We start from the raw sequence: 27,457 nt of genomic DNA on the forward strand, positions 1-27,457 counted from the left end.
GTCCGGGAAGATCCCACATGCCGCGGAGCGGCTAGGTCCGTGATCCATGGCTGCTAAGCCTGCGCGTCCGGAGCCTGTGCTCCGCAATGGGGAAGGCCACAACAGTGAGAGGCCCGCCTACCACACACACACACAAAAAAAAAAAAAAAAAAAAAAAAAGGTTACCTGAAGTGATTCTAGAACTGCCTATCTAGGAGAGCCTTTCAGGTGTGACGTACCTGGAATATGGGGGCCAAGGGGGAGGACTTGTTACATCTTAATAAAAGAATGGTTGAAACTGAAGGCAAGAGACTGAAGCAAACGGCGTTGGGTGGCCCCTGAGCTCTCAAACTTTTAATTCCTTGAATTTGAGTCTGAGTCTCCATCTTCTTAAGTGTCTTTGCTGCTGCCATTGTGTTAAACCCAATTACGGGGACCTTCTTGGGAAATTGCTTCTGCTGAAGAGCCACGGAGGAAATAAAAGGTCAGCTCTCAAAAGCCCAGCTGGGAGCCACCTCTGCTTCTTTTTGACCTTCCAAACTTTTCATTAGAACGGCAGTGATCTCAACGATTTACCAGCATGGGCAGCTGGGGCTATGATTAGATGAAATGCTATTACAGGGCTGAGTTAAAACTTAGGCACAAAGGAGGAGGATGTGTGTTCTGGGAGGGTCATGGTCTTTCTACACTTACTGGAGGAGGAGAGACCTGGTACATTCTCAGTCTTAATATTACGCTCTCAAATGCCCCCACAGAATATACGGATTTGCAGATGGCTTTTTAATAGTGAGTGTGTGTATGTGTGTGGGTTCATTTCAGATACTTGGGGCTCCCTTTCCTTAAAAGGAAACTTCTCCCCTTTATATCTCCTCTACTTCCTATTCCCAATTCATGGCACCCTATCCCTTTAATGCCTTTGCTTTACCCAGCAGTGATCTTCTCCTCCTCTCTTTGGCTTTAGGGGAGAGTTGTCAGTCATTGGATGCAATCTGTCCAGTTCCCTGCTGTTTTGGGAACCAGGGATAAAGTCCCTTTAATGGAGGAGAAAAAGAAAGGAGGACTTTGCCATTGTCTGGCTTTAAAACAGAGTAAGTACAAGACATCCAGATTTGGAAATGTCAACACTGGCTATCTCTTAGCCTGTCTCCTAGTTATTCTGTTAACAGTCTCCTTTTTTCTGCTGCAAATTTCATTTCCAAATGTCTTTTCCATTAGCCTAAAACCTGCATATGTTTTGCTTAAAGAAGGGATATGGGCATGTTCTAAAGCCTGGGATTAATCCAACTCACAACAGCAATAATTAAAGTGATGGGTGCTGTGAAGGGAGTGGAGAGGAACTGTAGATGGCAGAGAAGGAGTAAATTATCTTTCACAGTGACCCAAGGAAAGATAAAAGCAGCTGAAGAAACATGTATGTGAGGTGTGCTTGAGGCTCCATTTCTGTCTATAGGGGAGCTGTGAGCTGAGTCACAGAGCAGGAAACACAGACGACAATAATGTATCTTTATAAACTGGAAATGCTTAAACCTTCTAGGATCGTAAGACACAAAAATGTCCCACACTTTCCAGAGGTTCCTTGAATAACCAAATCCCAACAGTAGGGATCTGTGGACCCCAGTTTAAGAACCCTGGTTTCAGAGGTGTTCTGACCTGGAGCTCTTATGTGTGGGTCTGAAGCCAATGCCTTAAGGGAGGTGCTAGAAAGGTACACAAAGATCATTCAGAACTTCCCCTTCTGTTTTGTTTGTTCATTTGTTTTGTTTTTATACTCTACATAGAAGTGAAATCCTATGGTATTTGTCTTTCTCTGTCTGACTTATTTCACTTAGCATAATATTGTCAAGGTCCATCTATGCTGTTGCAAATGGCAAGACTTCTTTCTTTTTTTGGCTGAGTAATATTCCATTGTGTATGTGTGTATATATACGTATCTCACATCTTCTTTACCCATTCATCTGTTGATGGACACTTAACGTTGCTTCCATATCTTGGCTATTTTGAACAGTAGGGAATATAGTCAATAATATTGTAACAACTTTGTATGGTGACAGATGGTAACAGGACTTAATGAAGTGATTATTTCATAATGTATAAAAGATCATATCACTGAAACTAATACAATATTATATGTTAATTACAACTTAATAAAAATAACTCCCCTTTCTGAAGAATGCAGTTAAAACTCAGCTGCCTTCAGAGGCCAGGCAGGTAACACAAGTGAAGGAAGCCTCACAGACCTGGAGGGTGCTTGCCTGTGGGCAAGGGGCAGCCATTACTAGCCACCTATAGTGCCCATGCAGGACCACATTGCCAGATCTTCCAAGTTTCCAAGAAACACCAGAACTCCAACTTTTATGTTAGATCTCCTAGTTTTGTTGCCAATATTTGCTTGTTTGTTTTGTTTTAGTTTTGGTAATTAATTCAGAAAAAAAATTTTAAATGCTCTGCAGTGATATTATACTATAGATTTGTTAGATGTTTACCACTGGGGAAAGCTGGGGGAAGGGTACACGGGACTCTGTACTGTTTTTGCAACTTCCAGTGAATCTATAATGATTTCAAAACAAAAGGTTAAAATGAAAGAAAAAGTGGCTCAAAACAACACACTCTGCAAATAAAATAAGACTAGGCTGGGTTACTGAATTTACCCTACTTTCCTCCGGTTTTGAGAGGCTGCTTTGCTTCTCCAGAGTTATAACTGAAGAAAACAGTACTAGGCTGTCCGTAAGAGGACTTTTGACCACACTTCTTTTCTTTTGAGACAGAAAGCCATTTCTTTGGAGGAAGTTCACTGGAGAAAAGTAGAAAACATAGTTACTGGAATTCCAGCCACTCCAAATATATGAACTTCATCTCTGTTGAAGAGGTTTTTTTTTTTTTTTTTTTTTTTTTTTTTTTTTTTTTTTTTTTTTTTGGTGGTACGCGGGCCTCTCACTGTTGTGGCCTCTCCCATTGCAGAGCGCAGGCTCTGGACGCACAGGCTCAGCGGCCATGGCTCACGGGCCCAGCCGCTCTGCGGCATGTGGGATCTTCCCGGACCGGGGCACGAACCCGTGTCCCCTGCATCGGCAGGCGGCTTCTCAACCACTGCGCCACCAGGGAAGCCCTGTTGAAGAGGTTTTTATCAAGGCTGATTGTCAAATGTGACTTTGAGACTAGGGGAATGGAGGAATTCTCACTAACGGCGAGGTAGAGGTGAGAGGGAGATCCAAGAAGAAGGGGATAGATGTATACATATAGCTGATTCGCTTTTATGTACAGCAGAAATTAATATAACATTGTAAAGCAACTATACCCCAACTTTTAAAAAAAAGAAAATGTTTGCTAGGATGGGGCTTTTGGAGGAGGTGTTACACAGACAAAATGAATTCATTTTAGAGTCAGTGCACCTGAGTTTGAATTCCAGTCTGGCTGCTTACTGGCTGAAAGATCTTGAGCAAGACTCATCTGTCTCATTCTCCATTATCTATAAAATGGGGATGTTATAATTTCTACTTCCCAGGGCTGAGATAAAATCAGATGAATAATGCATTGTGAAAGCATTTGATAATCTTTAAAGTAGCAAACAAACATAAATAGTGTTGGTTGTTTTGTTGGTACATGGTGGGATATAGTTCTTATGATCAATTTTATGCCCTGGTAATCAGCTTCCCATGTTCCCAAGCACCTTTATTTTTATTTAGTTCTCAGGCACTCATTGTTCACACAAGAAAATAAAACCTCCACCCATTGCCTTGTTCTGTGACTTATATGACACACCTGGGAAAGTTTAACATTAACAAAATGCCACGCATCATAAACCACCCACTAATGCCCCTTTATTATTCTTCTCAGGACTGTCTTTATTCATGTTTCTCCCCGCCTTGACGTTATTTTCTGTCGCTTATGGAATAATCTGAACATCAGTCTTGTTTAAGGGAAGTTTCCTTCTCATACAAAGTAGGAGTCCAGCGGGGAATTCCAGTTACTTACCTGAAGTATTTCTTGGCCTGGAGAAGCAATAATCATTCATATCATAGCTGTCTCCCAAGACCTAAGTTTTATACAACTCATCTTAGAAGGAAGATCAGCTCCTCTCTGCTCTGTGAAGACCAGTCTGTTTACTTTTTTTTTTTTTTTTTTTTTATTTCAGCTTTTTTATTATTAAATTTCTGCGTTCTAATATTAGCAATGTCATAAGTTTCCCTTTAGCATATGAAGATTTATTTATTAGTACCTTTGGCTATGTATATGATTCTTTTTTTTTTTTATGATTTTTATTTTTTTTTATTTTTTTTTCTTAACATCTTTATTGGAGTATAATTGTTTTACAATAGTGTGTTAGTTTTCCCTCTACAACAAACTGAATCAGTTATACATACACACATGCTCCCACATCTCCTCCCTCTTGCATCACCCTCTCTCCCACCCTCCCTATCCCACCCCCCCCAGGCGGTCACAAAGCACAGAGGTGATCTCCCTGTGCTATGCAGCAGCTTCCCACCAGCTATCTAATTTACATTTGATAGTGTATATATGTCCCTGCCACTCCCCCACTTCGTCACAGCCCACCCCTCCCCCTCCCCATATCCTCAAGTCCATGCTCGAGTAAGTCTGTGTTTTATTCCCGTCCTACCACTAATCTCTTCATGACATTTTTTTCTCTTAGAGTCCATATATATGTGTTAGCATACGGTATTTGTTTTTCTCCTTCTGACTTACTTCACTCTGTATGACAGACTCCAGGTCCATCCACCTCATTATAAATAACTCAGTTTCATTTCTTTTTATGGCTGAGTAATATTCCATTGTATATATGTGCCACAACTTCTTTATCCATTCATCTGTTGATGGACACTTAGGTTGCTTCCATGTCCTGGCTATTGTAAATAGAGCTGCAATGAACATTTTGGTACATGAGTCTTTCTGAATTATGGTTTTCTCAGGGTATATGCCCAGTAGTGGGATTGCTGGGTCGTATGGCAGTTCTATTTGTAGTTTTTTAAGGAACCTCCATACTGTTCTCCATAGCGGCTGTATCAATTTACATTCCCACCAGCAGTGCAAGAGGGTTCCCTTTTCTCCACACCCTCTCCAGCATTTATTGTTTCTAGAGTTTTTGATGATGGCCAATCTGACCGGTGTGAGATGATATCTCATTGTAGTTTTGATTTGCATTTCTCTAATGATTAATGAGGTTGAGCATTCTTTCATGTGTTTGTTAGCAATCTGTATATCTTCTTTGGAGAAATGTCTATTTAGTTCTTCTGCCCATTTTTGGATTGGGTTGTTTGTTTTTTTGTTATTGAGCTGCATGAGTTGCTTATAAATTTTGGAAATTAATCCTTTGTCAGTTGCTTCATTTGCAAATATTTTCTCCCATTCTGAGGGTTGTCTTTTGGTCTTGTTCATGGTATCCTTTGCTGTGCAAAAGCTTTTAAGTTTCATTAGGTCCCATTTGTTTATTTGTGTTTTTATTTCCATTTCTCTAGGAGATGGGTCAAAAAGGATCTTGCTGTGATTTATGTCGTATAGTGTTCTGCCTATGTTTTCCTCTAAGAGTTTGATAGTGTCTGGCCTTACATTTAGGTCTTTAACCCATTTTGAGTTTATTTTTGTCTGTGGTGTTAGGGATTGTTCTAATTTCATACTTTTACATGTAGCTGTCCAGTTTTCCTAGCACCACTTATTGAAGAGGCTGTCTTTTCTCCACTGTATATCCTTCCCTCCTTTATCAAAGATAAGGTGACCATATGTGTGTGGGTTTATCTCTGGGCTCTCTATCCTGTTCCATTGATCTATATTTCTGTTTTTGTGCCAGTACCATATTGTCTTGATTACTGTAGCCTTGTAGTAGAGTCTTAAGTCAGGGAGCCTAATTCCTCCAGCTCCATTTCTCGTTCTCAAGATTGCTTTGGCTATTCAGGGTCTTTTGTGTTTCCATACAAATTGTGAAATTTTTTGTTCTAGTTCTGTAAAAAATGCCAGTGGTAATTTGATAGGGATTGCATTGAATCGGTAGATTGCTTTGGGTAGTATAGTCATTTTCACAATGTTGATTCTTCCAATCCAAGAACATGGTATATTTCTCCACCTATTTGTATCATCTTTAATTTCTTTCATCAGTGTCTTATAGTTTTCTGCATACAAGTCTTTTGTCTCCTTAGGTAGGTTTATTCCTAGATATTTTATTCTTTTTGTTGCAATGGTAAATGGGAGTGTTTTCTTAATTTCACTCTCAGATTTTTCATCATTAGTGTATAAGAATGCCAGAGATTTCTGTGCATTAATTTTGTATCCTGCAACTTTACCAAATTCATTGATTAGCTCTAGTAGTTTTCTGGTAGCATCCTTAGGATTCTCTATGTATAGTATCATGTCATCTGCAAACAGTGACAGCTTTACTTCTTCTTTTCCTATTTGGATTCCTTTTATTTCTTTTTCTTCTCTGATTGCTGTGACTAGAACTTCCAAAACTATGTTGAATAAGAGTGGTGAGAGTGGGCAACCTTGTCTTGTTCCTGATCTTAGTGGAAATGGTTTCAGTTTTTCACCATTGAGAACGATGCTAGCTGTGGGTTTGTCATATATGGCCTTTATTATGTTGAGGAAAGTTCCCTGTATGCCTACTTTCTGCAAGGTTTTTATCATAAATGAGTGTTGAATTTTGTCAAAAGCTTTCTCTGCATCTATTGAGATGATCATATGGTTTTTCTCCTTCAGTTTGTTGATATGGTGTATCACGTTGATTGATTTGCGTATATTGAAGAATCCTTGCATTCCTGGGATAAACCCCACTTGATCATGGTGTATGATCCTTTTAATGTGCTGTTGGATTCTGTTTGCTAATATTTTGTTGAGGATTTTTGCATCTATGTTCATCAGTGATATTGCCCTGTAGTTTTCTTTCTTTGTGACGTCTTTGTCTGGTTTTGGTATCAGGGTGATGTTGGCCTCATAGAATGAGTTTGGGAGTGTTCCTCCCTCTGCTATCTGTTGGAAGAGTTTGAGAAGGATAGGTGTTAGCTCTTCTCTAAATGTTTGATAGAATTCGCCTGTGAAGCCATCTGGTCCTGGGCTTTTGTTTGCTGGAAGATTTTTAATCACAGTTTCAATTTCAGTGCTTGTGATTGGTCTGTTCATATTTTCTATTTCTTCCTGGTACAGTCTTGGCAGGTAGTGCATTTCTAAGAATTTGTCCATTTCTTCCAGGTTATCCATTTTATTGCCATACAGTTGCTTGTAGTAATCTCTAATAATCTTTTCTATTTCTGCAGTGTCAGTTGTTACATCTCCTTTTTCATTTCTAATTCTATTGATTTGAGTCTTCTCCCTTTTATTCTTGATGAGTCTGGCTAATGGTTTATCAATTTTATTTATCTTCTCAAAGAACCAGCTTTTAGTTTTATTGATCTTTGCTATTGTTTCCTTCACTTCTTTTTCATTTATTTCTGATCTGATCTTTATGATTTCTTTCCTTCTGCTAAATTTGGGGTTTTTTTGTTCTTTTAATTGCTTTAAGTGCAAAGTTAGGTTGTTTATTCGAGATGTTTCCTGTTTCTTAAGGTATGATTGTATTGCTATAAACTTGCCTCTTAGAACTGCTTTTGCTGTATCCCATAGGTTTTGGGTCGTTGTGTCTCCATTGTCATTTGTTTCTAAGTATTTTTTGATTTCCTCTTTGATTTCTTCAGTGATCACTTCGTTATTAAGTAGTGTATTGTTTAGCCTCCATGTGTTTGTATTTTTTACAGATCTTTTCCTATAATTGATATCTAGTCTCATAGCGTTGTGGTCGGAAAAGATACTTGATATGATTTCAATTTTCTTAAATTTGCCAAGGCTAGATTTGTGACCCAATATATGATCGATCCTGGAGAATGTTCCATGAGCACTTGAGAAAAATGTGTATTCTGTTGTTTTTGGATGGAATGTCCTATAAATATCAATTAAGTCCATCTTGTGTAATGTATCATTTAAAGCTTGTGTTTTCTTATTTATTTTCATTTTGGATGATCTGTCCATTGGTGAAAGGGGGGTGTTAAAGTCCCCCATTATAATTGTGTTACTGTCGATTTCCCCTTTTAAGGCTGTTAGTATTTGCCTTATGTATTGAGGTGCTCCTATGTTGGGTGCATAAATATTTACAATTGTTATATCTTCTTCATGGATCGATCCCTTGATCATTATGTAGTGTCCTTCTTTGTCTCTTGTAATAGTCTTTATTTTAAAGTCTATTTTGTCTGATATGAGAATTGCTACTCCAGCTTTCTTCTGATTTCCATTTGCATGGAATATCTTTTTCCATCCCCTTACTTTCAGTCTGTATGTGTCCCTAGGTCTGAAGTGGGTCTCTTGTAGACAGCATATATATGGGTCTTGTTTTTGTATCCATTCAGCCAGTCTGTGTCTTTTGGTGGGAGCATTTAATCCATTTACATTTAAGGTAATTATCGATATGTATGTTCCTATTACCATTTACTTAATTGTTTTGGGTTGTTCTTGTAGGTCTTTTCCTTCTCTTGTGTTTCTTGCCTAGAGAAGTTCCTTTAGGATTTGTTGTAGAGCTGGTTTGGTGGTGCTGAACTCTCTCAGCTTTTGCTTGTCTGTAAAGGTTTTAATTTCTCCATCAAATCTGAATGAGATCCTTGCTGGGTAGAGTAATCTTGGTTGTAGGTTTTTTTCCTTCATCACTTTAAATATGTCCTGCCACTCCCTTCTGGCTTGTAGAGTTTCTGCTGAAAGATCAGATGTTAATCTTATGGGGATTCCCTTGTGTGTTATTTGTTGTTTTTCCCTTGCTGCTTTTAATATGTTTTCTTTGTATTTAATTTTTGACAGTTTGATTATTATGTGTCTTGGCGTGTTTCTCTTTGGGTTTATCCTGTATGGAACTCTCTGTGCTTCCTGGACTTGATTGACTATTTCCTTTCCTATATTAGGGAAGTTTTCAACTATAATCTCTTCAAATATTTTCTCAGTCCCTTTCTTTTTCTCTTCTTCTTCTGGGACCCCTATAATTCGAATGTTGGTGCGTTTAATGTTGTCCCAGAGGTCTCTGAGACTGTCCTCAGTTCTTTTCATTCTTTTTTCTTTCTTCTGCTCTGCAGTAGTTATTTCCACTATTTTATCTTCCAGGTCACTTATCCGTCCTTCTGCCTCAGTTATTCTGCTATTGATCCCATCTAGAGTATTTTTCATTTCATTTACTGTGTTGCTCATCGTTTCTTGCTTCCTCTTTATTTCTTCTAGGTCCCTGTTAACTGTTTCTTGCAAATTGTCTATTCTATTTCCAAGATTTTGCATCATCTTCACCATCATTATTCTAAATTCTCTTTCAGGTAGATTGGCTATTACCTCTTCATCTGTTAGGTCTGGTGTGTTTTTATCTTGCTCCTTCATCTGTTGTGTGTTTTTCTGTCTTCTCATTTCGCTTATCTTACTGTGTTTGGGGTCTCCTTTTTGCACGCTGCAGGTTCGTAGTTCCTGTTGTTTTTGGTGGCTGTCCCCAGTGGCTAAGGTTGGTTCAGTGGGTTGAGTAGATTCCCTGGTTGGGGGGACTAGTGCCTCTGTTCTGGTGGATGAGGCTGGATCTTGTCTTTCTGGTGGGCAGGTCCTCGTCTGGTGGTGTGTGTGGGGATGTTGGTAACCTTATTATGATTTTAGGCAGCCTCTCTGCTAATGGATGGGGCTGTAGACCTGTCTTGCTCTTTGTTGGGGATAGGGTGTCCAGCACTGTTCTTTGCTGGTCCTTGAGTGAAGCTGGGTCTTGGTGTTGAGATGGAGATCTCTGGGAGATTTTCGCCGTCTGATATTACGTGGAGCTGGAGGGTCTCTTGTGGACTAGTGTCTTGAGGTTGGTTCTCCCACCTCAGGGACACCGCCCTGGTGCCTGGCTGGGGCGCCAAGAACCTTTAATCCACGCGGCTCAAAATAAAAGGTCGAATAAATAGAGAGGAAAGAAAAGGAAGGAAGGAGGGAGGGAGGGAAGGAAGGAAGAAAGGAAGGAAGAAATGAAGGAAGGAAGCAAGAAAGGAAGGAAGGAAGGTGCAGAGGAAGAAAGGGAGGAAGGAAGAAAGGAGGGAAGGAGGGAAGAAAGGAAGGAAGAAAGGAAGAAAGAAAGGGAGAAGACAGAGTAGTATAAAGTATAGTTATTAAAATAAAAAATAATTATTAAGAAGAAAAATTTCCTTTAAAAAAAAAAAAAAACAGAAAAATGGGTCGGTCTAACCCTAGGACAAATGGTGCAAGCAAAGCTATACAGACAAAATCTCACACAGCAGCACACACATACACACTCACAAAAAGAAAAAAAAGGGGAAAATAATAGTATATCTTGCTCCCAAAGTGCACCTCCTCAACTTGGGATGATTCGTTGTCTATTCAGGTTTTCAACAGATGCAGGGCACTTAAAGTTGATTGTGGAGCTTTAATCCGCCGCTTCTGAGGCTGCTGGGAGAGACCTCCCCCTCTCCTCTCTGTTCGCACAGCTCCTGGGGTTCAGCTTTGGACTTGGTCCCGCCTCTGCGTGTAGGTTGTCCGAGGGCGACTGCCCTTTGCTCAGACAGGACGATGTTAAAGGAGCAGTTGATTCGGGGGCTCCAGCTCACTCAGGCTGGGGGGAGGGAGTGGCACGGGGGCGGGGCGAGTCTGCGGCGGCAGAGGCCGATGTGACGCTGCACAGGCCCAAGGCGCGCCGTGCGTTCTCCCGGGGAAGCTGTCCCTGGATCCCGGGACCCAGGCAGTGGCGGACTGCACGGGCTCCCTGGAGGGCCGGTGTGGAGAGTGACCTGTGCTCACACACAGGCCTCTTGGTGGTGGCAGCAGCAACCTTAGCGTCCGACACCCGTCTCTACTGTCCGTGCCGACAGCCGCGGCTCGCGCCCGTTTCTGGAGTTCCTCTACGCGGTGCTCTTAATCCCCTCACCTCATACCCGAGGAAGCAAAGAGGCAAGAAAAAGTCTCTTGTCTCTTTGGCAGCTCCGCGCCCGCTTCTGGGGCTCCTTTAAGCGGCGCACTTAATCCCCTCTCCTCGCGCCCAGGCAGCAAAGAGGGAGGAAAAGGTCTCTTGCCTCTTCGGCAGCTCCAGACTTCTCCCGAACTCCCTCCCAGCCAGCCGTGGCGCACTAGCCCCCTTCAAGCTGTCTTCACTCTGCCAACTCCAGACCTTTCCCTGGGATCCGACTGAAGCCCGAGCCTCAGCTCCCGGCCCCGCCCGCCCCGGCGGGGGAGCAGACAAGCCTCTCGGGCTGGTGAGTGCCGGTCGGCACCGATCCTCTGCGGGAATCTCTCCACTTTGCCCTCCGCACCCTGTGGCCGAGCTGTCCTCCGCGGCTCCGGAGCTTCCCCCTCCGGCGCCCGCAGTCTCCGCCCGCGAAGGGGCCTCTAGTGTGTGGGAGTCTTTCCTCCTTCACGGCTCCCTCCCACTGGTGTATGTCCCGTCCCTATTCTTTGTCTCTGTTTATTCTTTTTTCTTTTGCCCTACCCAGGTACGTGGGGGAGTTTCTTGCCTTTTGGGAGGTCTGAGGTCTTCTGCCAGCGTTAGGTGGGTGTTCTATAGGAGAAGTTCCACGTGTAGATGTGTTTCTGATGTCTCTGTGAGGAGGAAGGAGATCTCCGCGTCTTACTCTTCCGCCATCTTTAAGCCATCCTCTGTTTACTTTTTATTTCTGTCCAATATGATGTAGAAAATGGAAGTTCTCATAGGTCTTATGAAAACATTTTCTTTATTTCTCTAGCATGTCCTATGGCCCATGTTCCTATGTTCTCTGACTTTATCTCCTGTCCTTGCTTCTCACTTTCTCTAGAAACACCAAAATGCTTATAGGTAGACACACAGAGGAGTATTTCTTTCTCTCTATGCTTTTGCTGGAGCTGTCCCAACTTTCTTCACCTGGTTGACATCTGGAGATGCCTCAAGATTCAGGGACAGCCATATCCTCTCCAGGAAGCCTTCCATAGAGTCCAAGAGTTGGATTCATCCCCCTCACACAAATTTCTGTTCTTTTTCACCTCTTTCTATTTATCTATCTATTTATTTATTTATCTATCTATCTATTTATCTATCTATCTATTTATCTATCTATCTATTTGCATTTTTGAAAATTGCTTTCAGGAAGGTTATATCATTTTTTTATTTGTCTTTCTTTCCATCTTAATTATTGCTATTGTGCCTGTCTCCCCTACCAATTATGAATTCTTAAAGGAGCTTGGACTCTTCTGGATTCATTTTTTGTATCTCAAGAACCTAGCATGATCTTGGCACAAAGGAGGTTCTCAGGAGATGTTTGTTGAAAGAGAAATAACTTGAAATGAATTTAGATTCTAGCTCTGTGGAGATAAAGACTGATGTCCTTTTCTGTTCATTACTGAAAGCCAATCCATGGAACAGTTCCTAGAATATGGCAGTCAGTCAGTAAATATTTGTAGAAGGAGCAAAGGAAGGAACAAATGAATGAACATATATTGGCATAAGTATTAGTGACAGTGTATTCTTAGGTCAATCTGAAATCATTTTATTCACTACTCTTTTCCTATGATTGAACCCTTCGGTTTTCATTATCATTCAGGAGATAATATAAAATAATGGTAGGCTAAACTTACGGATTCTACTTGAAGTTGGGTGACTTGGATTCAAATCCTGACTCCACCACCTACCAGAAAAGGTGGGACTTTGGGCAAGTTGCTGAAACTCTCTGGGCCTCCATTTCCTCATCTGTAAAATGAAGGATAATAATATTATCTCTTGGACCAGTAAGGGTTTAGTGTGTGCAGAAGAGACACTTAGAATGTTGCCTAGCACATAGCAAGTACTCACTGTAAGTATTATTATTATTTATACAAACTAGAGGGCAGGTTTATTCATATATTAAAAACATTTGCTGAGCACCTACTATGTGCTTGACACTGAGTTAAACCCTAGGAAGGCAAACATAAGGGAACCAAATTGGTCTTTGCCTGCAAGTCACTCATAACCTATAAAAACCAAAAATCTAATTTGGTGTTATGAGTTCAGTGAGGCAAACAAAACCACAGTGAAATATTACCTTCTACCTGAAACAACAGCCATCATTGAAAAGACAAGTGATAAATGCTGGCATGAATGTGGAGAAAAGGGAACACTCGTGCACTGTTGGTGGGACTGTAAATTGGCACAGCCACTATGGAAAATGTTATGGAGTCTTCTCAAATAATTAAAAATAAAACAACCACATGATCCAGCAATTTCACTTCTGGGAATGTATCCAAAGGAAATGAAAACACTAACTCAAAAAGATATCTGCACCCCCATGTTCACAGCAAGATTTATGTACAGTTACCAAGACATGGAAGCAACCTAAATGTCCATTGACAGATGAATGGATAAAGAAGTTGTGGTATATGTATACAATGGAATAGTATTCAGCCTTAAAAAATGAGGAAATCCTACAATTTGCAACAACAGAGATGGAACTTGAAGGCATTATACTAAGTGAAATAAGTCAGACAGAAAAAGACCAATACTGTATGATCTCACTTATATGTGAAATCTAAAACAAAAAACAAAAACAAAAGTTACAAACTTCCAGTTATAAGATAAAGAAGTACTACGGATGTAATGTACAGCCCGGTGACTACAGTTAACACTGCTGTGTGACATATAAGTTGTTGAGAGAGAGTAAACCCTAGGAGTTCTCATTGCAAGAAATTTTTTTTTTTTTTTACTTTCTTATTATTGTATCCATATGAGAAGATAGACGTTAGCTGAACCTACTGTGGTGATCACAATCTATGTAACTCAAACCATCATGCGCTATACCTTGAACTTACACAGTGATGTATGTCAATTATTTCTTAATAAAACTGGGGGAAAAGACATGGCTAATTTTTTGTTTTAACATCTTTATTGGAGTATAATTGCTTTACAATGGTGTGTTAGTTTCTGCTTTATAACAAAGTGAATCAGCTATAGATATACATATATTCCCATATCTCCTTCCTCTTGCATCTCCCTCCCACCCTCCCTATCCCACCCCTCTAGGTGGTCACAAAGCACCGAGCTGATCTCCCTGTGCTACGTGGCTGCTTCCCACTATCTATTTTACATTTGGTAGTGTATATATGTCCATGCCACTCTCTCATTTCATCACAGCTTACCCTTCCCCCTCCCCGTGTCCTCAAGTCCATTGTCTATGTCTGCGTCTCTATTCCTGTCCTGCCCCTAGGTTCTTCAGAACCAGATTTTTTTTGTTTTTTTTTTTAGATTTCATATATATGTGTTAGCATACGGTATTTGTTTTTCTCCTTCTGACTTACTTCCCTCTGTATGACGGACGCCAGGTCCATCCACCTCACTACAAATAACGCAATTTCATTTATTTTTATGGCTGAGTAATATTCCATTGTATATATGTGCCACATCTTCTTTATCCATTCATCTGTTGATGGACACTTAGGTTGCTTCCATGTCCTGGCTATTGTAAATAGAGCTGCAATAAACATTTTGGTACATGACTCTTTTTGAATTATGGTTTTCTCAGGGTATATGCCCAGTAGTGGGATTGCTGGGTCGTATGGTAGTTCTATTTGTAGTTTTTTAAGAAACCTCCATACTGTTCTCCATAGTGGCTGTATCAATTTACATTTCCATCAACAGTGCAAGAGGGTTCCCTTTTCTCCACACCCTCTCCAGCATTTATTGTTTGTAGATTTTTTTTTTTTTTTTTTTTTAACATCTTTATTGGAGTATAATTGTTTTACAATAGTGTGTTAGTTTTCCCTCTACAACAAACTAAATCAGTTATACATACACACATGCTCCCACATCTCCTCCCTCTTGCATCACCCTCTCTCCCACCCTCCCTATCCCACCCCCCCAGGCGGTCACAAAGCACAGAGGTGATCTCCCTGTGCTATGCAGCAGCTTCCCACCAGCTATCTAATTTACATTTGATAGTGTATATATGTCCCTGCCACTCCCCCACTTCGTCACAGCCCACCCCTCCCCCTCCCCATATCCTCAAGTCCATGCTCGAGTAAGTCTGTGTTTTATTCCCGTCCTACCACTAACCTCTTCATGACATTTTTTTCCCTTAGAGTCCATATATATGTGTTAGCATACGGTATTTGTTTTTCTCCTTCTGACTTACTTCACTCTGTATGACAGACTCCAGGTCCATCCACCTCATTATAAATAACTCAGTTTCATTTCTTTTTATGGCTGAGTAATATTCCATTGTATATATGTGCCACATCTTCTTTATCCATTCATCTGTTGATGGACACTTAGGTTGCTTCCATGTCCTGGCTATTGTAAATAGAGCTGCAATGAACATTTTGGTACATGAGTCTTTCTGAATTATAGTTTTCTCAGGGTATATTCCCAGTAGTGGGATTGCTGGGTCGTATGGTAGTTCTATTTGTAGTTTTTTAAGGAACCTCCATACTGTTCTCCATAGCGGCTGTATCAATTTACATTCCCACCAGCAGTGCAAGAGGGTTCCCTTTTCTCCACACCCTCTCCAGCATTTATTGTTTCTAGAGTTTTTGATGATGGCCAATCTGACCGGTGTGAGATGATATCTCATTGTAGTTTTGATTTGCATTTCTCTAATGATTAATGAGGATGAGCATTCTTTCATGTGTTTGTTAGCAATCTGTATATCTTCTTTGGAGAAATGTCTATTTAGTTCTTCTGCCCATTTTTGGATTGGGTTGTTTGTTTTTTTGTTATTGAGCTGCATGAGTTGCTTATAAATTTTGGAAATTAATCCTTTGTCAGTTGCTTCATTTGCAAATATTTTCTCCCATTCTGAGGGTTGTCTTTTGGTCTTGTTTATGGTATCCTTTGCTGTGCAAAAGCTTTTAAGTTTCATTAGGTCCCATTTGTTTATTTGTGTTTTTATTTCCATTTCTCTAGGAGATGGGTCAAAAAGGATCTTGCTGTGATTTATGTCGTATAGTGTTCTGCCTATGTTTTCCTCTAAGAGTTTGATAGTGTCTGGCCTTACATTTAGGTCTTTAACCCATTTTGAGTTTATTTTTGTGTGTGGTGTTAGGGATTGTTCTAATTTCATACTTTTACATGTAGCTGTCCAGTTTTCCCAGCACCACTTATTGAAGAGGCTGTCTTTTCTCCACTGTATATCCTTCCCTCCTTTGTCAAAGATAAGGTGACCATATGTGTGTGGGTTTATCTCTGGGCTCTCTATCCTGTTCCATTGATCTATATTTCTGTTTTTGTGCCAGTACCATATTGTCTTGATTACTGTAGCCTTGTAGTAGAGTCTGAAGTCAGGGAGCCTAATTCCTCCAGCTCCATTTTTCGTTCTCAAGATTGCTTTGGCTATTCGGGGTCTTTTGTGTTTCCATACAAATTGTGAAATTTTTTGTTCTAGTTCTGTAAAAAATGCCAATGGTAATTTGATAGGGATTGCATTGAATCGGTAGATTGCTTTGGGTAGTATAGTCATTTTCACAATGTTGATTCTTCCAATCCAAGAACATGGTATATTTCTCCACCTATTTGTATCATCTTTAATTTCTTTCATCAGTGTCTTATAGTTTTCTGCATACAAGTCTTTTGTCTCCTTAGGTAGGTTTATTCCTAGATATTTTATTCTTTTTGTTGCAATGGTAAATGGGAGCGTTTTCTTAATTTCACTCTCAGATTTTTCATCATTAGTGTATAAGAATGCCAGAGATTTCTGTGCATTAATTTTGTATCCTGCAACTTTACCAAATTCATTGATTAGCTCTAGTAGTTTTCTGGTAGCATCCTTAGGATTCTCTATGTATAGTATCATGTCATCTGCAAACAGTGACAGCTTTACTTCTTCTTTTCCTATTTGGATTCCTTTTATTTCTTTTTCTTCTCTGATTGCTGTGGCTAGAACTTCCAAAACTATGTTGAATAAGAGTGGTGAGAGTGGGCAACCTTGTCTTGTTCCTGATCTTAGTGGAAATGGTTTCAGTTTTTCACCATTGAGAACGATGCTAGCTGTGGGTTTGTCATATATGGCCTTTATTATGTTGAGGAAAGTTCCCTCTATGCCCACTTTCTGCAAGGTTTTTATCATAAATGAGTGTTGAATTTTGTCAAAAGCTTTCTCTGCATCTATTGAGATGATCATATGGTTTTTCTCCTTCAGTTTGTTGATATGGTGTATCACATTGATTGATTTGCGTATATTGAAGAATCCTTGCATTCCTGGGATAAACCCCACTTGATCATGGTGTATGATCCTTTTAATGTGCTGTTGGATTCTGTTTGCTAATATTTTGTTGAGGATTTTTGCATCTATGTTCATCAGTGATATTGGCCTGTAGTTCTCTTTCTTTGTGACGTCTTTGTCTGGTTTTGGTATCAGGGTGATGTTGGCCTCATAGAATGAGTTTGGGAGTGTTCCTCCCTCTGCTATCTGTTGGAAGAGTTTGAGAAGGATAGGTGTTAGCTCTTCTCTAAACGTTTGATAGAATTCGCCTGTGAAGCCATCTGGTCCTGGACTTTTGTTTGCTGGAAGATTTTTAATCACAGTTTCAATTTCAGTGCTTGTGATTGGTCTGTTCATATTTTCTATTTCTTCCTGGTTCAGTCTCGGCAGGTTGTGCATTTCTAAGAATTTGTCCATTTCTTCCAGGTTGTCCATTTTATTGGCATACAGTTGCTTGTAGTAATCTCTAATAATCTTTTGTATTTCTGCAGTGTCAGTTGTTATATCTCCTTTTTCATTTCTAATTCTATTGATTTGAGTCTTCTCCCTTTTATTCTTGATGAGTCTGGCTAATGGTTTATCAATTTTATTTATCTTCTCAAAGAACCAGCTTTTAGTTTTATTGATCTTTGCTATTGTTTCCTTCACTTCTTTTTCATTTATTTCTGATCTGATCTTTATGATTTCTTTCCTTCTGCTAAATTTGGGGGTTTTTTGTTCTTCTTTCTCTAATTGCTTTAAGTGCAAAGTTAGGTTGTTTATTCGAGATGTTTCCTGTTTCTTAAGGTATGATTGTATTGCTATAAACTTGCCTCTTAGAACTGCTTTTGCTGTATCCCATAGGTTTTGGGTCGTTGTGTCTCCATTGTCATTTGTTTCTAAGTATTTTTTGATTTCCTCTTTGATTTCTTCAGTGATCACTTCGTTATTAAGTAGTGTATTGTTTAGCCTCCATGTGTTTGTATTTTTTACAGATCTTTTCCTATAATTGATATTTAGTCTCATAGCGTTGTGGTCGGAAAAGATACTTGATACGATTTCAATTTTCTTAAATTTGCCAAGGCTAGATTTGTGACCCAATATATGATCAATCCTGGAGAATGTTCCATGAGCACTTGAGAAAAATGTGTATTCTGTTGTTTTTGGATGGAATGTCCTATAAATATCAATTAAGTCCATCTTGTGTAATGTATCATTTAAAGCTTGTGTTTCCTTATTTATTTTCATTTTGGATGATCTGTCCATTGGTGAAAGTGGGGTGTTAAAGTCCCCCATTATAATTGTGTTGCTGTCGATTTCCCCTTTTAAGGCTGTTAGTATTTGCCTTATGTATTGAGGTGCTCCTATGTTGGGTGCATAAATATTTACAATTGTTATATCTTCTTCATGGATCGATCCCTTGATCATTATGTAGTGTCCTTCTTTGTCTCTTGTAATAGTCTTTATTTTAAAGTCTATTTTGTCTGATATGAGAATTGCTACTCCAGCTTTCTTCTGATTTCCATTTGCATGGAATATCTTTTTCCATCCCCTTACTTTCAGTCTGTATGTGTCCCTAGGTCTGAAGTGGGTCTCTTGTAGACAGCATATATATGGGTCTTGTTTTTGTATCCATTCAGCCAGTCTGTGTCTTTTGGTGGGAGCATTTAATCCATTTACATTTAAGGTAATTATCGATATGTATGTTCCTATTACCATTTACTTGTTTCGGGTTGTTCTTGTAGGTCTTTTCCTTCTCTTGTGTTTCTTGCCTAGAGAAGTTCCTTTAGGATTTGTTGTAGAGCTGGTTTGGTGGTGCTGAACTCTCTCAGTTTTTGCTTGTCTGTAAAGGTTTTAATTTCTCCATCAAATCTGAATGAGATCCTTGCTGGGTAGAGTAATCTTGGTTGTAGGTTTTTTTCCTTCATCACTTTAAATATGTCCTGCCACTCCCTTCTGGCTTGTAGAGTTTCTGCTGAAAGATCAGATGTTAATCTTATGGGGATTCCCTTGTGTGTTATTTGTTGTTTTTCCCTTGCTGCTTTTAATATGTTTTCTTTGTATTTAATTTTTGACAGTTTGATTATTATGTGTCGTGGCGTGTTTCTCTTTGGGTTTATCCTGTATGGAACTCTCTGTGCTTCCTGGACTTGATTGACTATTTCCTTTCCTATATTAGGGAAGTTTTCAACTATAATCTCTTCAAATATTTTCTCAGTCCCTTTCTTTTTCTCTTCTTCTTCTGGGACCCCTATAATTCGAATGTTGGTGTGTTTAATGTTGTCCCAGAGGTCTCTGAGACTGTCCTCAGTTCTTTTCATTCTTTTTTCTTTCTTCTGCTCTGCAGTAGTTATTTCCACTATTTTATCTTCCAGGTCACTTATCCGTCCTTCTGCCTCAGTTATTCTGCTATTGATCCCATCTAGAGTATTTTTTATTTCATTTATTGTGTTGCTCATCGTTGCTTGCTTCCTCTTTATTTCTTCTAGGTCCCTGTTAACTGTTTCTTGCAAATTGTCTATTCTATTTCCAAGATTTTGCATCATCTTCACCATCATTATTCTAAATTCTCTTTCAGGTAGATTGGCTATTACCTCTTCATCTGTTAGGTCTGGTGTGTTTTTATCTTGCTCCTTCATCTGTTGTGTGTTTTTCTGTCTTCTCATTTCGCTTATCTTACTGTGTTTGAGGTCTCCTTTTTGCACGCTGCAGGTTCGTAGTTCCTGTTGTTTTTGGTGGCTGTCCCCAGTGGCTAAGGTTGGTTCAGTGGGTTGAGTAGATTCCCTGGTTGGGGGGACTAGTGCCTCTGTTCTGGTGGATGAGGCTGGATCTTGTCCTTCTGGTGGGCAGGTCCTCGTCTGGTGGTGTGTTTGGGGATGTTGGTAACCTTATTATGATTTTAGGCAGTCTCTCTGCTAATGGATGGGGCTGTAGACCTGTCTTGCTCTTTGTTGGGGATAGGGTGTCCAGCACTGTTCTTTGCTGGTCCTTGAGTGAAGCTGGGTCTTGGTGTTGAGATGGAGGTCTCTGGGAGATTTTCGCCGTCTGATATTACGTGGAGCTCAGAGGTCTCTTGTGGACTAGTGTCTTGAGGTTGGTTCTCCCACCTCAGGAACACCGCCCTGGTGCCTGGCTGGGGCGCCAAGAACCTTTAATCCACACGGCTCAAAATAAAAGGTAGAATAAATAGAGAGGAAAGAAAAGGAAGGAAGGAGGGAGGGAGGGAAGGAAGGAAGAAAGGAAGGAAGAAATGAAGGAAGGAAGCAAGAAAGCAAGGACAGAAGGTGCAGAGGAAGAAAGGGAGGAAGGAAGAGAGGAAGGGAGGAAAGAAGGGGGAAGGAAGGAAGAAAGGAGGGAAGGAGGGAAGAAAGGAAGAAAGAAAGGGAGAAGACAGAGTAGTATAAAGTATAGTTATTAAAATAAAAAATAATTATTAAGAAGAAAAATTTCCTTTTAAAAAACAAAAAAAACAAAAACAAACAAAAACAAACAAACAAACAAACAAACAAAAAACAGAAAAATGGGTCGGTCTAACCCTAGGACAAATGGTGCAAGCAAAGCTATACAGACAAAATCTCACACAGCAGCACACACATACACACCCACAAAAAGAAAAAAAAAGGGGAAAATAATAGTATATCTTGCTCCCAAAGTCCACCTCCTCAACTTGGGATGATTCGTTGTCTATTCAGGTTTTCAACAGATGCAGGGCACTTCAAGTTGATTGTGGAGCTTTAATCCGCCGCTTCTGAGGCTGTTGGGAGAGATCTCCCCCTCTCCTCTCTGTTCGCACAGCTCCTGGGGTTCAGCTTTGGACTTGGTCCCGCCTCTGCGTGTAGGTTGTCCGAGGGCGACTGCCCTTCGCTCAGACAGGACGATGTTAAAGGAGCAGTTGATTCGGGGGCTCCAGCTCACTCAGGCTGGGGGGAGGGAGTGGCACGGGGGCGGGGCGAGTCCGCGACGTCAGAGGCCGACGTGACGCTGCACAGGCCCAAGGCGCGCCATGCGTTCTCCCGGGGAAGCTGTCCCTGGATCCCGGGACCCCGGCAGTGGCAGACTGCACGGGCTCCCGGGAGGGCCGGTGTGGAGAGTGACCTGTGCTCACACACAGGCCTCTTGGTGGTGGCAGCAGCAACCTTAGCGTCCGACACCCGTCTCTACTGTCCGTGCCGACAGCCGCGGCTCGCGCCCGTTTCTGGAGCTCCTCTACGCGGTGCTCTTAATCCCCTCACCTCACACCCGAGGAAGCAAAGAGGCAAGAAAAAGTCTCTTGTCTCTTCGGCAGCTCCGCGCCCGGTTCTAGGGCTCCTTTAAGCGGCGCACTTAATCCCCTCTCCTCGCGCCCAGGCAGCAAAGAGGGAGGAAAAGGTCTCTTGCCTCTTCGGCAGCTCCAGACTTCTCCCGAACTCCCTCCCGGCCAGCCGTGGCACACTAGCCCCCTTCAAGCTGTCTTCACTCTGCCAACTCCAGACCTTTCCCTGGGATCCGACTGAAGCCCGAGCCTCAGCTCCCGGCCCCGCCCGCCCCGGCGGGCTAGCAGACAAGCCTCTCGGGCTGGTGAGCGCCGGTCGGCACCGATCCTCTGCGGGAATCTCTCCGCTTTGCCCTCCGCACCCTGTGGCTGAGCTGTCCTCCGCGGCTCCGGAGCTTCCCCCTCCGGCGCCCGCAGTCTCCGCCCGCGAAGGGGCCTCTAGTGTGTGGGAGACTTTCCTCCTTCTCGGCTCCCTCCCACTGGCGTAGGTCCCGTCCCTATTCTTTTGTCCCTGTTTATTCTTTTTTCTTTTGCCCTACCCAGATATGTGGGGAGTTTCTTGCCTTTTTGGAGGTCCGAGGTCCTCTGCCAGCGTTCGGTGGGTGCTCTACAGGAGAAGCTCCACGTGTAGATGTATTTCTGATGTCTCTGTGAGGAGGAAGGAGATCTCCGCGTCTTACTCTTCCGCCATCTTTAAGCCGTCTCTCCTGTTTGTAGATTTTTTGATGATGGCTATTCTGACTGGTGTGAGATGATATCTCATTGTAGTTTTGATTTGCATTTTTCTAATGATTAGTGATGTTGAGCATCCTTTCATGTGTTTGTTGGCAATCTGTATATCTTCTTTGGAGAAATGTCTATTTAGGTCTTCTGCCCATTTTTGGATTGGGTTGTTTGTTTTTGTGATATTGAACTGCATGAGCTGCTTGTAAAATTTTGAGATTAATCCTTTGTCAGTTACTTTGTTAGCAAATATATTCTCCCATTCTGAGGGTTGCCTTTTTGTCTTGTTTATGTTTTCCTTTGCTGTGCAAAAGCTTTTAAGTTTCATTAAGTCCCATTTGTTTATTTTTGTTTTTATTTCCATTTCTCTAGGAGGTGGGTCAAAAAGGCTCTTGCTGTGATTTATGTCATAGAGTGTTCTGCCTATGTTTTCCTCTAAGAGTTTTATAGTGTCTGGCCTTACATTTAGGACATGGCTAATTAAACAAGAGAATTCCACAGAGACAGAAGAGCCTGGACAATATGGAAGGAGGGAGCTTTCAGGAGGAGCTTATAATGGTGTTGGCATCTGGTCCTGGGTAGAGTACAGAAAGCAGTGTTAGCTGTTTCTCCTTTTACTGTTTATCATTGCTTGGGTATAACAAATATTGCATTAACCATGAAAAAAAAAGAAGGAGGAAGAAGAGAATAAGAAAGCCTAGCACTTGTGTACCTTTGTCTTGAGTGTATTTGGTCAAGGCTGAAGACATCCTGATATCCCTTTCCGATTTTTATTCCTCAAAATCCATTAAGAGAGCATGTGAATTGGGGAGATGGCAGAGTGGTGTTTTGAGTTCACTGAATCAGAAGCTGCAGGAGCAACAGGGGTGTTCCTAATTTTAGAAGTGGTGGTTTGCGTTCCAAATGTATTGGAGACTTGCATCCTACACGTTCACAGTGTCCTGAGGAGGTGGCAGGGACTCTACGAGGAATGACAGGGAGGTACGGAAGGGTTGGTCCTTTGTTGTGCAGTCCCTGGCCTCATGACATGGCTGCATGGAAACTGGACTCATTTTGGTGGGGGAGTGGGTGGCCGTACATTATAAACTGCAAATCACAGAATATACACAAAGAAACCAAGGATGTCAGAGTTCAGGGGTTTCAGAGACTATAAATTCACCAGCTGCACACTGTTTATACACACACAACTTTCCTTTTTGCTTTTTTCCCCAGGTAGTACATAATTGTCACAGAAATGTCATAACTACTGTTATGGATGAACATGACAGCACCTAATAATGGCTCCTAGAAAATGCACGCGCACACACACACACACACACATTCACAACAAAAATCATCATGTGCCCATCACTATAATGCATGATGGACTTGAGAATAGAGGTAGGAAAGTAATTGAGTGATAGTGGTCATTGTGTTAGCCAAAGTCACAGAGAGAAGAACCTGGAGAAGGTAGCCATGTTCATAAGCACAGGCTCAAGGGTATCCAACCTTAGACGAAGAAGCAGTACTCCCAAGGTGAGTTTGGAAGGAGACCACCTGTTCAGAGGAGTCTCTGGCTCCCAGACACAGCCATCATTGCACTTACTCTTTGGGGCTTTTTGAAAGTCTGTGAGAAGGGAGTTTTCCTGTCCACGGTGGAGAATTTTCATTGGAGTGGTTTTCCTGGAAGCAAGTTTGGAAGTGTCCTACTGAGAGATTTGCACATATACTTGGGCCTTTGATTCCAGTGCAAAAGGCCAGATTTCCTGGAGATGGGAGGGTAATTTTAAACAGCCTTCAAAGGCCATTTATGGAGTCTGACCTAAATGTTAGGTATGCCCTGATCATCACGCCTCTCGGCTGTAGGCTCCACTGTAATTATCAGCTCTCACGTGGCTCCTGTCCTCACAAAGGCCCCCTTTGAAGCTGCCCAAGTCACACACTGGGTCTGTCAATGTCTTCCTTCATGCCCGTGATGAAATGAGAGGTGGGCAAAATGTCCTCTTCAGAAGGAGGTTATATAACAGAGGCCATCTGTGACCCTGCTCCAAGGCAGCCCACAAATGTCCCTTGTCTGTCTTCCCTACTCATGAGCCCTTGATGGCTCCAGATGTTGAGCCAGAGTCATTTACGAGGTTACCTATTCAGAATGTCTCAGCATTAAAGAATAGGAGAGGAAAAATAAACCAGCATCCATTCTTCAGTGTGGACACCTAGTGGAGCTTTTGGTAGGAGAGCTTTTCTGAGTTTTCCCAGACAGTCTTTCAAGTTTAACAAAAACACCATGGTGCTTAAGGCTGATGAGCTTGAACTTCAGTGGCACCCTTTGTGGACACAGATGATAGGAATATAAGTAGGTCTGTCCTGGAAAGCTGGTTGAGTCATACGTATCAAGGGTTTGAAGAATACATAATATTTTGGGGAGTTCCCTGGGTCTAGTGGTTAGGACTCCACACTTTCACTGCCAAGGGTCCGGGTTTGATCCCTGGTTGTATAACTCAGATCCCACAAGCCATGCAGTGCACCACCCCCCGCCCCCAGCCCCGCAAAAAAAAAAAAAAAAAAAGTATTATTTTAATCACTTCCACTCCCATTCTAATCAAACAGTCTGAAATCCAGACAAGTTTATGGAAAAGGTGTTCATTACTATGAAACATTGGAAACAAACTCAAACAGCCAATATGTAGAATTGGTAAGCGCTTTTTGCTGAATTCCTCAATGGAATATTTGAAGTCATGTAAAATGAAGTTTACAAAGAATTTGTAATTCACCTGGAAAGATGCTTCTTCCTAATTTAAAAAACAGAATATAAAATTTAATATATAGTATGGTTCCAAGTTAAAATGTTAAAAATGTAAAGACAGCAAGGAATAAACCAAAATGTTCAAGGTGGTTACTTCTGAGCTATAGGATGATGAGTGATTTCACTTATTCCTTTCAATCTTTCTGTCATTGTGTGAGTTTTCTACAAGCATGTATTTCTTTTATGTATTAAAAAGATGTTACTTTAAAAATTGGATCTTTGGGGATAAAAGGCAGAAGAGTGAGTCCCTGGCGTGGTGGGGAGGGAGTTGTTGATTGAAAAGGGACATGAGGGAACTTTCTAGAGTGATGGAAACATTCTACATCTTGATCTGGCTGGTGCTTATATGGGTGTATACAGAGGAACAAATTCGTTGGGTTGTACCATCAATATGTGTGTACTCATTGTATGTAACTTTCACCTCAATTTAAAAACACTGCATCTTGACCCTTGCATCCCTTTAATTATGTGTAGCCCTCACATAATCCCATATTTTTGGCCAGCCTTCATTTCCATGTGGTTCCCATCACTCCTGCTGAGTTGCTCACACCCACATGTCCTGTCCCCACCTTTATGTTGTAGGTACCTTCTGGGAAGAACTACACTGTATCTTCCCTACAAAGCTCTCCAAGACAATTCTTACTTAGAGTCTATACTCCTCTACTTACTTGCTGAGTGGCCTCAGGTAAGTAACTTATCCTTTAGTTTTTTCATTTTCAGGGTTGAGGGCAGTGGGGGTAGTAATACCTACCTCATAGGGTAATATTGTACAGATTCGGAAATACATATACGAAGTGCTTCCCACAGGGTCTAAGACGTGGTGAGCCTCTGATAAGTAGAAGTGATTATTATTCTTAGTCTAGAATCTCGCCCAGATCCACCCTAGTCCTACACATTCTTCAAAACATATCTACCCCTCTAGAAGCTATTCAAGACCACTCTAGCTTTCATGGGTCTCCTAATTTTTGTTGTTCAGTTTAGCCCTTAACCACACACTGCCATGAAGAACTTGCTGCTCTTTCATGGCAAAGAGAGATGAGATTTATTGGTCACCTACTATGTGCCAGATGCAATTATGAATTTGGTTTACACTATCTCTAATCATTTTAAAATAATCCCCCAAGGCGGGAGTTATTATTCTCCATTTTACAGGTGGGGAAACTGAGACTCAGAGAGGCCATGTAATTTGTTTAAGGTCACCTAGCTGGATCTGAACCCAGCTCTGCCTGAATTGAAAATCTGTGCTTTTTCTTCTTTAGTGTGCTAGTTGTTGAACACTTCTTGAGGGTCAGATATTAGCTGCAGCAAAAGGCAAAGAATTCATTCACTCATTCATTCATGCATTCAGTCAACAAATGTCTGTGAAGCACTGTAACATATGCTATCAGGATCTCCTCCATTTCCTCTTAGGCCTTATCAGTATAGTACATACAACCCAACTCTCAGTGCTGGCATCCACAAGTCTTTACCTGAAGATTTCCTCTAGTCACTAGAGCCTGCTCTGCTGATGGACCTGGCAGGATGACAGAGCTGGAGACTTCCCTCTCCCTGAGAACAGCCTTCAATGACAGATGGGAGCTAATGTGTAACTACCCCAGCCCTATCACTCACTCCTCAGGTGGGACAACTCTGAATCTGTGTCTACACTGGCTCCTAGAGTCCCAAGGAGTATCATACTTCAGTTGCCCCAATGGTAAGTCACTTGATAACACACCTACTATAGACTGAATGTTTTTGTCCCCCCAAACTCATATGTTAAAACTTAACATCCAATGTGATGGTATTTGGGGACTTTGGGAAGTGACGGTGGGGCCTTTATGAATGGGATGAGTGCCCTTATACAAGAGACCCCAGAGAGCTCCCTTCCCCTTCCACCATGAAAGGATACAAGGAGAAGTTGGCCATCTGCAACCTGAACCTGAACCTGACCCTGCTGGCATCCTGATCTCAGACTTCCAGCCTCCAGAACTGTTCAAACCTGTGAGAAATAAACTTCTGATGTGTATAAACCACACAGAATTGTACCTTGTTATCATGGACCTTTACTGGCTGTCTTCTTTTCCTTGTCTCACACCCACCCGCTGACTGCACTCCCTTCACCTTCCAAATAAACCATTTGCACTTGAATCCTTCCCTCGGCATCAGCTGTGGGAGGAAACCAAGCAAAAATGAACAGAGACACCTATGAGGCACCTGCCTTTACACAGCTTGCACCCTAGTGGGGGAGGCCAGCCATAAATAAGCAAACAGTAAATAAAAGATAATTATAGATGGTGAAAATTACCAGGCAAGAACCAAGATGATATGATGGAGACTAACTGGGGTGGAGGAACTCTTGTAGATATAACCGTGGTCAGACAGGGTCTCAGGGGAAAGCAACCTTCAAATGAGGCCTGGACAACAAGAGAGCCAGCCACACAAGGGGCAAGAGGGAGAGAATTTAGGAAGGGGGACACACCAGGGATGAAGGTCTCCTAGGTGGGAAAATGTGTTGCATATTTATGAACCCAAAGGAGGACAGTATGGCAGTAGCAGAGTGACTGAGGAAAGTGGAGACGCTGGCAGGTGACA

At 41.4% G+C, this 27,457-nt stretch overlaps 1 long non-coding RNA gene across 2 annotated transcripts; it reads left to right on the forward strand.

Moving 5' to 3' along the window:
- The first annotated feature begins 1,023 nt into the window (after positions 1 to 1,023).
- Positions 1,024 to 26,624, forward strand: LOC136792584 (uncharacterized). Of its 2 annotated transcripts, none has more exons than XR_010836563.1 (3): positions 1,024 to 1,067; positions 25,469 to 25,571; positions 26,373 to 26,624. It is a non-coding gene; the product is annotated as an uncharacterized lncRNA (long non-coding RNA). The 2 variants fall into 2 exon arrangements; XR_010836564.1 differs by lacking the exon at positions 26,373 to 26,624 and adding an exon at positions 26,297 to 26,338.
- The last annotated feature ends 833 nt before the right edge of the window (positions 26,625 to 27,457 follow it).

The sequence above is a fragment of the Kogia breviceps genome, chromosome 14 (genome assembly GCF_026419965.1).
Source record: "Kogia breviceps isolate mKogBre1 chromosome 14, mKogBre1 haplotype 1, whole genome shotgun sequence".
NCBI lineage: Eukaryota > Metazoa > Chordata > Mammalia > Artiodactyla > Physeteridae > Kogia > Kogia breviceps.